The 13850-nt window shown below is 50.4% G+C and overlaps 1 protein-coding gene and 1 long non-coding RNA gene across 2 annotated transcripts in view; one reads left to right on the plus strand and one right to left on the minus strand.

The window, feature by feature from the left end:
* TMEM63C (transmembrane protein 63C) overlaps nucleotides 1–13850 on the plus strand; it is a 129627-nt gene that overhangs the window by 1092 nt on the left and 114685 nt on the right. The window lies entirely within an intron of this gene.
* LOC102902640 lies at nucleotides 1544–6663 on the minus strand. Its single transcript, XR_440591.4, has 3 exons — nucleotides 6283–6663; nucleotides 3749–3827; nucleotides 1544–2309 (listed from the first exon to the last, which is right to left on the minus strand). It is a non-coding gene; the product is annotated as an uncharacterized LOC102902640 (long non-coding RNA).

The following is a 13850-nucleotide window of genomic DNA, read 5'->3' on the forward strand; positions in this document are numbered from 1 at the left end:
GCGGGGGGGTCGGCACCCCTCAGCCCCATGTTGTTCAAGGCTCAACTGTATTTGAATTAAGTTTCAAACATATGTACTCCTGTCATTTGGGAATGTTGGGATCAGATACTGAACTGGTGTGAACTTAAAAGGAAATGAAGGCGATCTTAATGCATATGAAAGTCCCATGTTACCTGGCATCTTAGAAGTTTATATTGGGTAGGTTGGGAGGACTAAGAGGAGAATACAGTCCAGTGGTTTCTTTCTTCCTTTTTAATGTTTATTTTTAAGAGAGAGAGTGTGAGTGGGGGTGGAGCAGAGAGCGAGGGAGACACAGAATCTGAAGCAGGCTCCAGGCTCCGAGCTGTCAGCACAGAGCCTGACACGGGGCTGGAACCCACAAACCATGAGATCATGACCTGAGCCGAAGTCGGATGCTTAACCAACTGAGCCACCCAGGCGCCCCTCCTTCTTCTGATCTGACACTTTCACAAATGTCAAAACTACAGTTGCCTGCTGGGATAAACTAAAACCACATGAAATGAAGTTCTTCCTACAACAGAAGTCCTTAGCAAGTACAACTCCAAGCCTCCCTCTGTGCTTCTTAGAGTTCATTCCTAACACTCGGCTCCTCCCTGTTCCCCAAGGCCAGTCAAGCCGTCCCTCCCCAGAGTTTTAAGATGCTGCAAAACTTATCCTCATGTAAAGGCCTAGAGGGTTGATGCCAGAGTCTAATTCTTAGAGCATTATTTCTGTCCTACACAATTTTCCAAGTAACTTTAAAATATACAGCTATACGACCCTTTAAATGAAATGTCAAGATGGCTAGAGGAGGCCCCTCCTGAAACTGACAGCCATCCTTGCATCTGAGTGGCACTGAGAGAGGCAGACCACACACAGTGGATCTCAGGAGGCTAAGGTAAGTGAGGTTATTTGAGTTTGTGGCCCCGGTCCCTTGGCCTGATTCCTGTACAGGGAAATATCTGTCCACCTAGCACATCTGTTTGGTCCACCTTGTGGATGGCATCACGGTAGATTGTAGCCCAGTGTGATGGGGTCTAAAGACCTGCATGCACCTGTCCCCTCTGTTACTCATCAGCTGGGTGGCTTTGGGTAAGTCACTAAGCCTCTCTAGATGTCACTCCTCCTGGCTGAATAATAAAGAATTGTAACTGGTTCTCCATGGTTCTTCCCAGCCCTCACCAGTCGAAAGATCTCTAGCTGTGTTATAGGTGAGCCATAAAATTAACAGATTTTTAAAAACCTGGGGTGCCTACAAAGTAGCTCCCTAGTGCTCTGATGACTTTATAAAGTGTTCCGTCGGATTTTTAACTTCCGTGTGGCTCTAAGAGAAGCATTTTGCTGGTCTGCCTTGGTTTTGCCTTTCTTATGATTGCCTGGTTGCAGCTAAAATGGATTCACTACTTCCCATATAAAAGCCTGCTCTCAGAGATTACGAGCCCCATAGCAGAGTTGTTTGGGGTTAAGTCAAATCACCGCCTTCCTAGTCAGTCATCTGCAAACGGCTCCTTCCTTTCGTCTCTAATGAAGGATAACTCATATATTTTGGAGGGCATGTCAATTAGCTTTTATTTCAGTACGGATTTCTCTCTCCCCAACCAGGGAAGATGTTTCTGTGAGTGTTATAAGGAGTGTCTGAGGTTGACTTAACATTGTTTTTAAGGTAATAGTCATAGACCATGTAAATGAGGTGGTACTTGATGAGGACTTTATTCTGTTCCCAGCCTCCTGGGTATCACTTGCATCTGCGCGGAAGAGGGGTGGAGATGAGGTCCTCCTGGAGGCAGCCCGATCAGAAGGGCAGGAGGAAGAGGCAGTAGGAAGCATCCTTTATCTCTGCTACCTCAGTTTCCTTTATCATAGGAGGGTGTGATCTTGTGTTCGCTTGGCATCCCAAGATGTTGGTGAGGTGCAAAACAGTGCCGTCTCTAAAGTGTTTTGAGATCGCAACACAGAGCCAGGCAGCCTCCTGCAACTCGAACCCATCAGCAAAATGCAAGTGAGGGCATTACACCCTTACGAGTTGTCATTTGCTTGGAATAATTATGACTGTCTTTTACCAAAGTCTCATCTCCAACTAATGGGAAGACAGCAACTATCAACCCAGCCTTTGACTGGCTTCCCGGAAGGAGATATTTTGTGGGTCCCTGGCGTCCTGTGACCCACTCCGGCCTTTTCCACTCAGAATTCCTGCCTCCTTCTTAGAGCACGTGGCTTTCCTCCCTCTCTCTCGGAAGGGCAGTTATGCAAACCGTTAGAGAATTGCTTGGAAGAACAGTCTGTATGGTTCCTGCCTCAAATTACAGCAGCTGGAGGAGATGAGCAAGAAAGAGAAAAGCCTGTGGAGCAGGAAGTTAACGCAGCGAGTGGGCGGAAGCCGTTAGCAAAGGAAGGGACTGAAAATTGGAAGCAGGATCCCGAGGCCAGCCCGCGTGAGGGCCCAGGCAGCTTGGAAGATTAGGGTTTGGAGCCGGGCCTTCCTAGTGGCTTGAGAGCAGGAGTGAAAATAGCTGCCTTTAGTTTTCCTAAAGACTCTATCTAAGGAACTGCAGTGGCTTGGAGGAGGGGCTCGCTACTTCCGGTGGAAGTCTAACAGGCGGCCGACTGTTCCGGCAACCCTCCCCCCACCAAAAGCCTTGACCGCTGGGGGGCAGACAGGAGCACTTGGCCTGGAGCCTGCCCTCCATTTGGGGCTAAGAGCACGGCAGCTGCTGGGTGTGAGGCTGAGAAACCAAGAGCTGCTGCTACCTGTAGAGGGCAAAACGGGAACCACCCCGACGACAGCCAGGTTGCAATCACCCGTCTTTACCCATCCCATGTACAAATGCATAATCTGTTCCAAAGTCAAGGGAAGAGAAGACACTTAAAGATGCCCACAAATAAAAAACCTGCACCCTCAGCGGGCCCTGCATCATATTTAACAAATGCGGGAAGGCCTGGTTCCGGAGGCCTAGCGGTCCTCTAGCCAGTGTTTAATTCCTGCTCCCCTCTGTTCTTCAGCAAGGCTCTGGGCTTCTTATTACTGAGCTGCTCAGGAAATGCAAATGAGTGTTCACTTAAGCAAAACACACAGAGGAGAGGCAGTGAACCGCCAAAACAAACAGCCCAGGATGCCCACAGCTGACGGGGAAGCTAAGGCAGCGTTTAGACGTGGGGTTTTCACTGACGGTTTTCACGCTCCAGCAGGCCCGAGAAGGGCCAGAATAACTTGAAGGTGAAAACCCTTTTTTTTTAAAAGCCTTTCAGTTGATCCTTGTCTACTCAAGATATATTTGGAAGTTTGTGCTTCACAGTCTATGCTGCTTTCATTCTTGAAGCATTTTCCAAGCATCAGTTACACTGTGAAGCCTTTAGCTACTAAGTTGCTAATGTTCCCGGTTGTACCAGTCAGGTTGGGCCAGGGTGACAGGTCTGGCTTCCTGGCCCCCCGCCAATTGCAGGACTGGGGGCATTGTGGGAGCTCACACTCAATGGTAAATGCCTGCCATGCTGATGTTTTGGTTTTGATTTTGGTTTTTGAGGGGAAAAGGGCTCTGGGACCTTGAGGCTCAGAAGTGAGCAGGCCCCTGACATCACAGGTCCGCCCTAGAGTCAGGTCCCACTTTGGGGACCTTTAAAAATCCTCAAACCTGGGGTCTTCACTACTTGATTTGTCACTCCTGCTCCTCCCTCCCCTCAAATTTGTATTTTTCTCAAACCCTGATCATTTCTGCTTCTTGTGAAAGTTTTAATGATTCCTGAAGCTTACCTGATGTAGACATTGTCATGGTTACTTCAGAGTAACACATACATAAAGTTGTCAGCACGTTTATGTCCCAGGAACTGACCTAGTTGTGGGTGGTAAACAAAACAGGCATCATCTCTGCTGATATTCTAGTGGGAGGGCAGCAATGACCATCAATTAAGTCCATCATCCCTTTGTTGGTTTGGGTCTCACTAGGTCTCATGGATCCAAAGTTGGGTGTGTAAATCTGGGCAAGGTGATATGTCCTACTCATTTCTACTTTTATTTTAAAGATTAACATTTTGATAACCTGGGGGGTCACCATCCTCCGATTAGGGCAAGGGTCCTTAACGTTAAGCTACTAACTGAGAACAGAAGTGTTGATACAGGCACAATACATTAGTTAAGTCCACCCCAACACCCGCCCAGGCACACTAGGAGAGAGTTCTCACAAGTGGATTATCTGTTTGGTGACTCACCTTCAGACTTTTTGTTTTTTAATTAAAGTATAATTGACACACAATATACTGTTAGTTTCAGGTTTAATCATAGTGATTTGATATTTTTATACATTATGAAATGATCCCCACAACAAGTCTAGTTACCATCTGTCACCACATTCCCAGATTTTTGAGCTCACCCACAATAGCACCTGCGTCCGCATTCTCACTGCATTCTCGCAGCTGCGGCCGGCAGGAACATTCACGCGACCCCAAGCGTGAGCACCTTCTGAGGTTCTGTACCATAGGCACCTCACTTGCCTCACCCTAGTCCCGGCCCTGGCAGCGCCAAACACTTACGAAGGCCCAGGGCCCACAGAAAGGCACATGAGGTCCCGGCCCTGGAGCCCTCAGAGCTGAGCCAGGAGATGTGACTCACCGGGAAAGCAGCGACACTGGGTAGTGTGGCCTGGTGCCCAAGGCCACCTACAGACCAGAGCTGCAGGAGCTCTCCGAGGCCTGAAAAGGAACTCTAGGGGAGTTGAGATTTGAGCCCAGTCGAGGCATATGGTGCAGTTTAGATTAGCTGAGAGGAAGGGGCCAGCATTTTTGGCAAAGGAAAGAGACTGAGTAGAGGCATCATGGTGGGATGGAAATATCATAGCTCTGGGTCTGGATCCCGTTGGTTTCTGTATGATCCTAGCAAGTTAGATGACTTCTGTGGGCTTCGTTTCCTCATTTGTTAGGTTACTATCTACTCTCAAAGATTATTATGCCATAATGTATAAAGTGTCTAGTCCAGTGGCCCCACATGGTGGGTGCTCAATAAACAGTACTCATAAGATTGTTACTACAGGTGAAACGTGAAGCTCCAGGAGTGAAGACAGGGCCAGCTGAGCCGGCCTTGGTTCAAGGTCAGTCTTTCACTTTGCACAAGGAGTAGCAGCAGACCAGGCCAGCTCCCTGCCTGCTCCCACACCCTGCTGCACCCAGAACAGAGCCCCTCCTGAAGTACACACCCTGCAGAGTACTTGGCAAACATGTTCTCCCCAGCCTGTCCCAAGCCTCACCCCTGTTCAGGGCTACACAGTCAGGGGGTGGGGAGCTATAGAGGAATCTGGAGTATTGATTGTCGGCCCCACCCTCACCGGGAGCCTCCATTTCGTACCTGGCCCAGCTTCCTGGCTGGTGACTCTGCCTCCAGGCTCAAGTACAGTCCACCTTCCATGCTGCATCAGGTGAACTTCTGTAAAGCCCCACTTGCTCGCACTGCTGCCCTCCTCAGGCACCCCACTGCAGCGGCTCTCTGGCCTTGGCTGCACAGTGGCAGCCTCTCGGGAGCTTTTAAAATCCAGATGCCAAGGCCACACCCCAGACGAATCCTAGTAGAGTCTCCAGGAGGTAGGACTTCCCCCTTTCCCACCCCCATCAGTAAGTTTTCAAGCTCCTCAGGTGACTGCACATGTGCAGACCAGGCTGGAACGAACTACGCAGGGACTCCCTATCACGGGACTGATATTGGGCTCCGGGCTGGTGGGGAGGAGGGACTAGTGCTGGTGCCAAGGGGGGGGGGGGGGGCTCTGTTCTGGGTGCAGCAGGGCGGGGGAGGCAGGCTGGGAGCTGTGCTGGTTTGCTGCTCACTGTCCGTAAGGACAAAGTGAACGGCTGACCTTGAACCCAGACCATCTCAGCTGGCCCTCTCCTCCTGGTGCCATCAGTATGTGATCAGTAGCAGCGCCATCCCCTGGGAGCCTGTCAGAGCGCAGAATCATAGGCCCAGCTGATTCCGAACCCGCGTTTTCACCGGATCCCCAGGTGATTCCCGCACACTGGCAAATTTGAGAAGCACTGGCACCAGTTTTGACTAGATGCTCACAGTGGTCCGAGTGTGGTGCCAGGTGTTTTACACACACGGTGTCATTTCATCTTCCCAGCCTCTCAGCTGTTAGCACCGGCTCTGACAACCAAGAAAACACCTACCATTCATTCAGCAAATCCTCACTGAGTGCCTACTATGAGAGAAGCGTCATGATAGGGATTGGGGATCAAAACCCGGTGTTCCCCCGCTGGAGAAGAACTCAGAGGCCAATGGGGTGTGATGTCAGTGTCATGACTTACCAGCTGTGTGTTCCTGGGCGACTTCCTGGGCCTGTCTGAGGAGTTGCACCCGGGAGGGGGCGGGATGCGGACAAGGCTGCCCGGTCCTCGAACTCTGTGACTCCATTTCCCTGGATGAGTCTCGGGTCAGACCACTATTAGCACGGGACCCAAATCTCGCCCTTTTGCGCCCACGAAGCCCTGTGTGGCTCGGCGAGGCAAGACACCCAGCAGCCCGTTCAGTACCGGGCTTGGTTCGCCCAGGTCCTCTCCGCGCCCACCTTTGCCGCGAGCGGGAGCGCGGGCGCCTGGAGAACAGGGCTGTGGCCCGGCGGCGCCCCCTTCCGGTGGAGCCGGGCCACCGCAGCGGGTGCCGAGACGCCAGGCGCCGGGTAAGCCGGGCGGGAGAGGCGGTTGAGGCCCCGCCCCGCGCGGCCGCGTCCCACCTGCTGTGGTCCCGGCGCACGTGGGGGTCTGGGGAATCGGTTTAGGGGTTTCGTGTTCCTCAGAGTGCACCACTGTTTCCTGTAATTTAATTTTCTTTCTTGAAAGCGTTGCTAATTAAATTCTCCAGCGAGCCGCGCGTCCCCTCCCCTGTTCCTCTGTTGATTAAACTATCCCGCAGCAGCTCAGTCATTCTCTGCCTGGGCTGCGGGTGCTCAGGTGGAGGGACCTCGATGGCCGCTCACCTGGCTGCCCCCTCGGCGGGCGTCCCTCCTCGGGTCTCCTGGCTCCCTTTCCACCTGGACCATGCGAGCAATCTTTGTAGCCTGAATAAAAGCGGGCACAGCCCTTCCCCTGCCACTGGTGACCTCTGCTGGCTGGGAATCCATCAAAATCAACTTCATGTTATTTCACGTTCCCTGTCCTCTCATCTCTGAATCCTACCCCTCACTGCTTTTTTCTCTGCAGCACTATTCCTACCTTCTCCCCCACCGTCCACAGCACAAAACGCTAAGCAGTTTTGCCAGGCTGCCCAGAGACCTGGGGAAGGTCATACAGCGTACGTAGGGCCTAGCTGGGACTAGAACTTGGCTCTCCTGAAGCTTAATCTCTCAAGAGTCACAAAGTCAGAAACCTCCAGGTGCCAAACAGGCAAGGGAAGAGTGTGGGGTTGCCCTCTGTGGGGTAGTGGGGAGGGGTGGGGTCTGTGGCAAAGCAGAGTGGCTTGCCCTTTCCGGAGTCATTCAAACATCATGCCCCGCTGAAGGCCAAGAGTGTCCAATTCTTGGTTAAGTCTAAGAAGGAGTCCAGTGTCTGAGGATGGCAGTGACTTGCCCAGGGTGACAGGGACTCAGCAGCAGCAGCAGTGGGCACCCTGGACTCAGTGTGGTCATCTTTCTAAGATGCCACTTCCTGGGTGGGGATGTGCAGCCCCCTGCTCAGTTCTGCCCACTGAGGCCTAGTTCCTACTGCTCCTCCTCTCCCACGCTGCAGAGAAATGTCCCAGGACTGCACCCCTCCCTCTGCTCATGGGGGCCCCCTGCCCCTCAGAGTATGGGGGGATGCCATGCTCCCCTACTCTCTATCTGAAATCCCTTATGCACACCGCTCCTGGCCCAATTCTCAACTAGCTGTCAGGCAGAGGAAGAAGGCAGCTCAGGCAAATCCCAGAATTTGCAAGGAGGAGTTTGGGGGACCAATGCTATTTTTAAGGAGATATTACTGGTGGGAATTTCAGGCATCACAAGCAGGCCAGAAAGGGGGCATTTGGGGACAGGGACTCTGGGAAGAAGCCCACACATGGGACTGCCTCCTCCCCAGAAGGCCTCACGGCCGGTTCTCTGTTGCTCTCAGCTCAGGGTTCCAGGTCAGTGCCCTGCTCCCTGCCAGCAGAGCTTTGTGCTAATGCTGCTTAAATTGGGGGAGGGGCATTAACACGTGATCCCACTTCACCAGCCATCGCTGTGGCCCCTCCAGAGGCCTCTCTTCTCCCATATGTCATAGATGAGCTTTGGCAGATGTTTTTCTCCTCGGAGCCTGCTCCATTTTGGGGTCTTTGGTGGCCCCCATGCCCTGGTCTCCAGGGGGTGGGTGTAGAGACAAGCCAGCTGTGCTCAGGCCTCTGGCAGTGTCTGGTCCCCTCCTGCGGGCACCCTGACACTGCCTGGGAAGGCAGCAGCCCAGAAACAGCTCAGGCCTTTTTTTTTCCCTGGTTAGACATCATCCTTGTGACCTGGGGTAGGGTCCCCAGCCGGGACTGTCTTCAGACATCCACAATTAGCCTCTGGAAGAAGCTGCTTCATCCTGGGCAACTTGCCCATAATCATCAGCCTGGGAAGGACCAGATACATCCCAAGGATCCCAGGGTCCTGAAGCCAGCCTGTTTGCTCCCACAGTCACCTTAAGCAGCTACTGTGAGCTCTGTGAAGGCAGAGGCTGTGCCTAATTCCTTTCTCTGTACCCACCAGGGCCTACGGAATACCAGGTGCTGAATAACAGTAGGTTAAATGAATAAATCGATCAATGAATTAGTGAATGAAAACTTGACTGTTACTTGTCAGCAGGGAGTTTATTGGATGTCTACAATAGTCCACAATACAAAGACAGTCTGGTGTCTGGGTTCACAAGATTAACTCAGGAGCAGACGGCCTGAGTTCGAATCCCAGCTCTGCCACTTACCAGCTGCATGGCTTTGGGAAGCTTATATAACTTCTCTGGGACTCAGTTTCTTTACCTGGAAAATAGGGGTAATAAAAAAGCATACCTCGAGGGGTTGCTATGAGGAATAAGTAGTTACTATAGGTAAAGTGTGTATGACAAGGGCCTATTCACATAGTGAATGTTCAGCAAATGTTGGTCATTATTACTCATTGTGATTCATGCATCAACAATGGTGTCAGTGCTGTATACTATATGCTAGGTGCTATGGGAAACCAGAGAATTCCACCATTGCCATTCCTGCCCTCCGAGGTTCAGCTGGGAGACAAAACTCATACAGGAGGGACAATTTCCCTGGACCAGTCAGGGCTAACGGAAGAAACATGTGGGGGCCACTAGGTGATGGTGTGGGGAGAGGGTGGTGCAGAGGGCCATGAAAGGAACATGGGCCTCGCCAGTCAGGATGAGAGGATTGTACATCATGAAAGGTCATCCCTCTTCCTGAGCCCCTGGTAGCCATCTTAGTAGAAACGACTTCCTTCTAACCCCCTTGCTGAAGTTCTGTGGGAAGGAAAGAGTGATGGGGAGTTCTTCCCAGAGGCTCTTCTTTGAGCCCAAGTGTCTCTGATGTCCCTAGTTTGAGTTCTCCAACAGCTTTGGACTGAACCCTGGGGAAATAAACGTGACCCTCTGCCTTTGGTCTCTAATGTGGAGGATCGTGCTGATCATTAGAAAAAAAGTAGACATCAGTTTGTGCTTGACTCACCCAAGCAGGACAGCCTGTAAGAAGCGATCAGAGGGAAGAGGCAGGTCCATGGGGAACGTGGCCTGAAGACTAAACTCTGACTGTGACCACAGGATGCTTACTCATGCCCTATCACTCCTAATGGCGACTCACAACTCCCAGGAATCATCTGGCATTCCAGCCCCTGCACAGTCCCTTCTACTTGCACTCCCACCCACAGCCCTGCTTTCCTGTCTGGCAACTCCTAATCATCCTGTATAAATTTGACGTTGCCTCCTCTGGGAAGTCTTCCAGCCTACCCGCCGAGAGGGTGCTCTCCTCCTCCTGTGGCACCCTGTCCTCTCTCATAACTGTCCGCAGTTGGTCCTCGTCCCTTTGGTCTTCCCGGGGTCAGGTAATAGGTCTCATTAATCTTTGCATTCCTGGTTCTTGGCATCATTCCTGGCATGGAGTCGGCATCAATGAATGCCTGAGGAATGAATGGAGGAGCTGGGCCAGCACTACCCACAGAGAGGAATGAGGACAGAAGCAGAAACCAACATCAGGAACTATCCCAGACCCCCCAACCCCACCAACAGGCTCACCCTGGTTGGTGACCAGGTCCAAGGTTCTGCCTTATCTCCAAAGCATCTCAGATAAGGCAGGAGCAATGCATCCTAGCTCCCTACCCGTCCCCTCCCTTTCTCCCCAGCAGGAGGAGCTGCCTTCCAAGCATCCTTGAGAGCATGCCCTGAGGAGGGAGATGCGGGGAGCAGTGAGGCCAGTTGCAGGATTCTGAGTACAGAGAGGAGCCAGGAGGACCAAATTCATGAAGTGACAAGACAACCATGATCCTGGGAAAGGAGACTGGCTAAAAAGTGGCTGCTGGGACCTAAGGATTGGTTTCTTCATTATAGCAGGTGGGGGCTCAGGTTGCTTCAAGGACTCATGACCTCTATTGCCGCAGGCAGATGGTTTCTCCCAGCTTTGGCAGCCAGAAGGTTGTGCTGCATGGCACGATGTGCAGATTGCCCTGAATCTCTTCCTCCAGTGCAAGGTTACGGAGTGGTTAGTTAAGAACAATAGCATCAATCACCAACTGATGGGCCATTGACAGAGGCCAAGTGATCCCCGTTACCTTAAATCCCAGGGTCATGATCTTCTCTGCTCCTGATGGCCTTTCATTTGAGGTCATCTTGACCATTCTGTCTTCACCTTCAGGATCATCTTGGGCCTTCTCCCCAGGACCCCTCCAGTCATGCTCCATGTCGGTGAAATGGCTCTGATACTTTCCCTTCCTTACCAGCCCACAGCCAGTATTCCCACCCAAACCCTGGTTATGTCACCCTCAGCTCATAAAAAATGCCTCCTCTTGAGTCCCTCCACCATCTCCACTTCTGGTCTACCCACCAAAGCCCTACTTTCTGAAATATATTTCTAATCATGTAATTCCCTTGTTCACAACTTTCAATGGTTCCCCTGTCAACTTTGGTCCAGATCTCTTAGCTTGCCATTCAAGGCCCCCTCTGCTCAGATCTCAAATCCCAGATTTTTTTTAATGTACATCCAAGTTAGTTAGCATATATAGTGCAACAATGATTTCAGGAGTAGATTCCTGAATGCCCCTTACCTATTTAGCCCATCCCCCCTCCCAAAACCCCTCCAGCAACCTTCTGCTTGTTCTCTATAATTAAGAGTCTCTTACGCTTTGTCCCTCTCCCTGTTTTATATATTCTTGCTTCCCTTCCCTTATGTTCATCTGTTTTGTATCTTAAATTCCTCATATGAGTGAAGTCATATGATTTTTGTCTTTCTCTGACTAATTTCACTTAGCATAATACCCTCTAGTTCCATCCATGTAGTTGTAAATGGTAAGATTTCATTCTTTTTGATTGCCGAGTAATACTCCATTGTATATATATGTACACCACATCTTCTTTATCCATTCATCTGTCGATGGACATTTGCACTTTTTCCATACTTTGGCTATTGTCAATAGCGCTGCTATAAACATTGGGGTGCATGTGCCTCTTTGAAACAGCACGCCTGTATCCCTTGGATAAATACCTAATAGTGCAATTGCTGGGCATAGGGTAGTGCTATATTTAATTTTTTGAGGAACCTCCATACTGTTTTCCAGAGTGGCTGCACCAGTTTGCATTCCCACCAGCAGTGCAAAAGAGATCCTCTTTCTCCGCATCCTCGCCAATATGTGTTGTTGCCTGAGTTGTTAATGTTAGCTATTCTGACAGCTGTGAGGTGGTATCTCATTGTGGTTTTGTTTTGTATTTCACTGATAATGAGTGATGTTGAGCATTTTGTCATGTGTCTGTTAGGCATCTGGATGTCTTCTTTGGAGAAGTGTCTATTCATGTCTTTTGCCCATTTCTTCACTAGATTGTTTTTTGGGTGTTGAGTTTGATAAGTTCTTTATAGATTTTGGATACTAACCCTTTATCTGATATGTCATTTGCAAATATCTTCTCCCATTCCCTGGTTGCCTTTTAGTTTTGCTGATTGTTTCCTTTGCTGTGCAGAAGATTTTTATCTTGATGAGGTCCCTGTAGTTCATTTTTGCTTTTGTTTCCCTTGCCTCTGGACACGTGTTGAGTAAGATATTGCTGTGGCCAAGGTCAAAGAGGTTTTTGCCTGCTTTCTCCTGGAGGATTTTGATCATTTCCTGTCTTACGTTTAGGGATTTCATCCATTTTGAGTTTCTTTTTGTGTATGGTGTAAGAAAATGGTCCAGGTCCATTTTTCTGCATGTCGCTGTCCAGTTTTCCCAGCACCATTTGCTGAAGAGACTGTCTCTGTTCCATTGGATATTCTTTCCTGCTTTGTCAAAGATTAGTTGGCCATACATTTTGTGGGTCCACTTCTGGGTTCTCTATTCTGTTCCATTGATCTGAGTCTCTGTTCTTGTGTCAGTACCATACTGTCTTGATGATTACAGCTTTGTAATATAGCTTGAAGGCGGGATTGTGATGCTTCCAGCTTTGGTTTTCTTTTTCAAGATTGCTTTGGCTATTCGGGGTCTTTTCTGGTTCCATACAAATTTTAGGATTGTTTGTTCTAGTTCTGTGAAGAATGCTGGTGTTATTTTGATAAGGATTTCTCAACTCCCAGATTTAATTCCACCTGCTTCTCCATGATGGCTGCTATGCTCACCATTCCATGATCACTCCAGGGCTCCAGGCCAGTTCCCTTTTCCTGGAAAGCCTTCTTATCCATGTCTGCCTTCTCAAATCTCATCCATTCCTCCAAGCTCTGCACACATGGAAGCTCCCTGGTCCCTACAGCTGGACATGCTCTCTTCCTCTTCTGGGGCTTCCCAGCAACCTCTCCCAGGATGTGAACCCCTGGAGGACAGACAGTGTTGTCTCATCTGTCTTCCAGCCCCACAGTGTGCACAGCAAAGAAGAGATGTGGAGTGAGCAAATGAGCACAAAATCTAAGCATTCATTTAGTCAATATTTACTAGCACCTACTATATGCCTAGCCCCTGCTAGGCATTTAGGATACAATGGTGAAAAGGCAGGTGTGTCTGCCCCATGGAGTGTAGACAGCCCATGCTCTACAATGTGCCGAAGGTCACAGCTCCATTCATCCCCTCCCCACCCCACCGCCGGCGTATCTTGGGTCTGCCTTTTTGGTTGCTCGTTGGCATGTGTCCAGGGAACGCAGACCTTTATACAACCCTGGCCTAGGCTGAAGGCTCTTCAACAGCCCAAGAAGAACTAACACTTTGTAGTTGTGCCTCTACTAGTCCAGGCCTGCTCATCTTTAGGATGCATCAGAGGTCATGCCCATTCATCTGCTCAGGGACCACTCCCTCCCTGCAGGGCTTAACCCACTCTCAGCTGCCCTCAGGACTGGGCAGCCTGAAGTCTTCAAGTTTTGTAGGGGCTGAGAGGTCAGGGGGCCCTGGCTGATCCTCAGGGGGCAGTCAGCTCTACCTGTGATGGAGGATCAAGTGGCTTCTCCTCTTCATTCTCTCCCCACCTGTCCTCTGACATGGGAAGGAGTGAGAGGAGGAAGAGGAAAGTTCCTACGTTACACGTTCTACCCCTGGCCCCCATGGGTCCATGATCCCAGCACATAGACCTGCTACCAACAAGGGGTGGTATCCACACATTTACCAGCCACACAGCACAAACCCTGACCAGTCACAAAGGACACTGGCTGATGGGTTGGAATAAACTCCTGAGGGTTCCATGCAGGTAACAGGCATTGCCCTTTTCATTGCTGGATTTTGAAGCTAGCC

Source organism: Felis catus, chromosome B3 (genome assembly GCF_018350175.1).
Source record: "Felis catus isolate Fca126 chromosome B3, F.catus_Fca126_mat1.0, whole genome shotgun sequence".
Classification (NCBI taxonomy): domain Eukaryota; kingdom Metazoa; phylum Chordata; class Mammalia; order Carnivora; family Felidae; genus Felis; species Felis catus.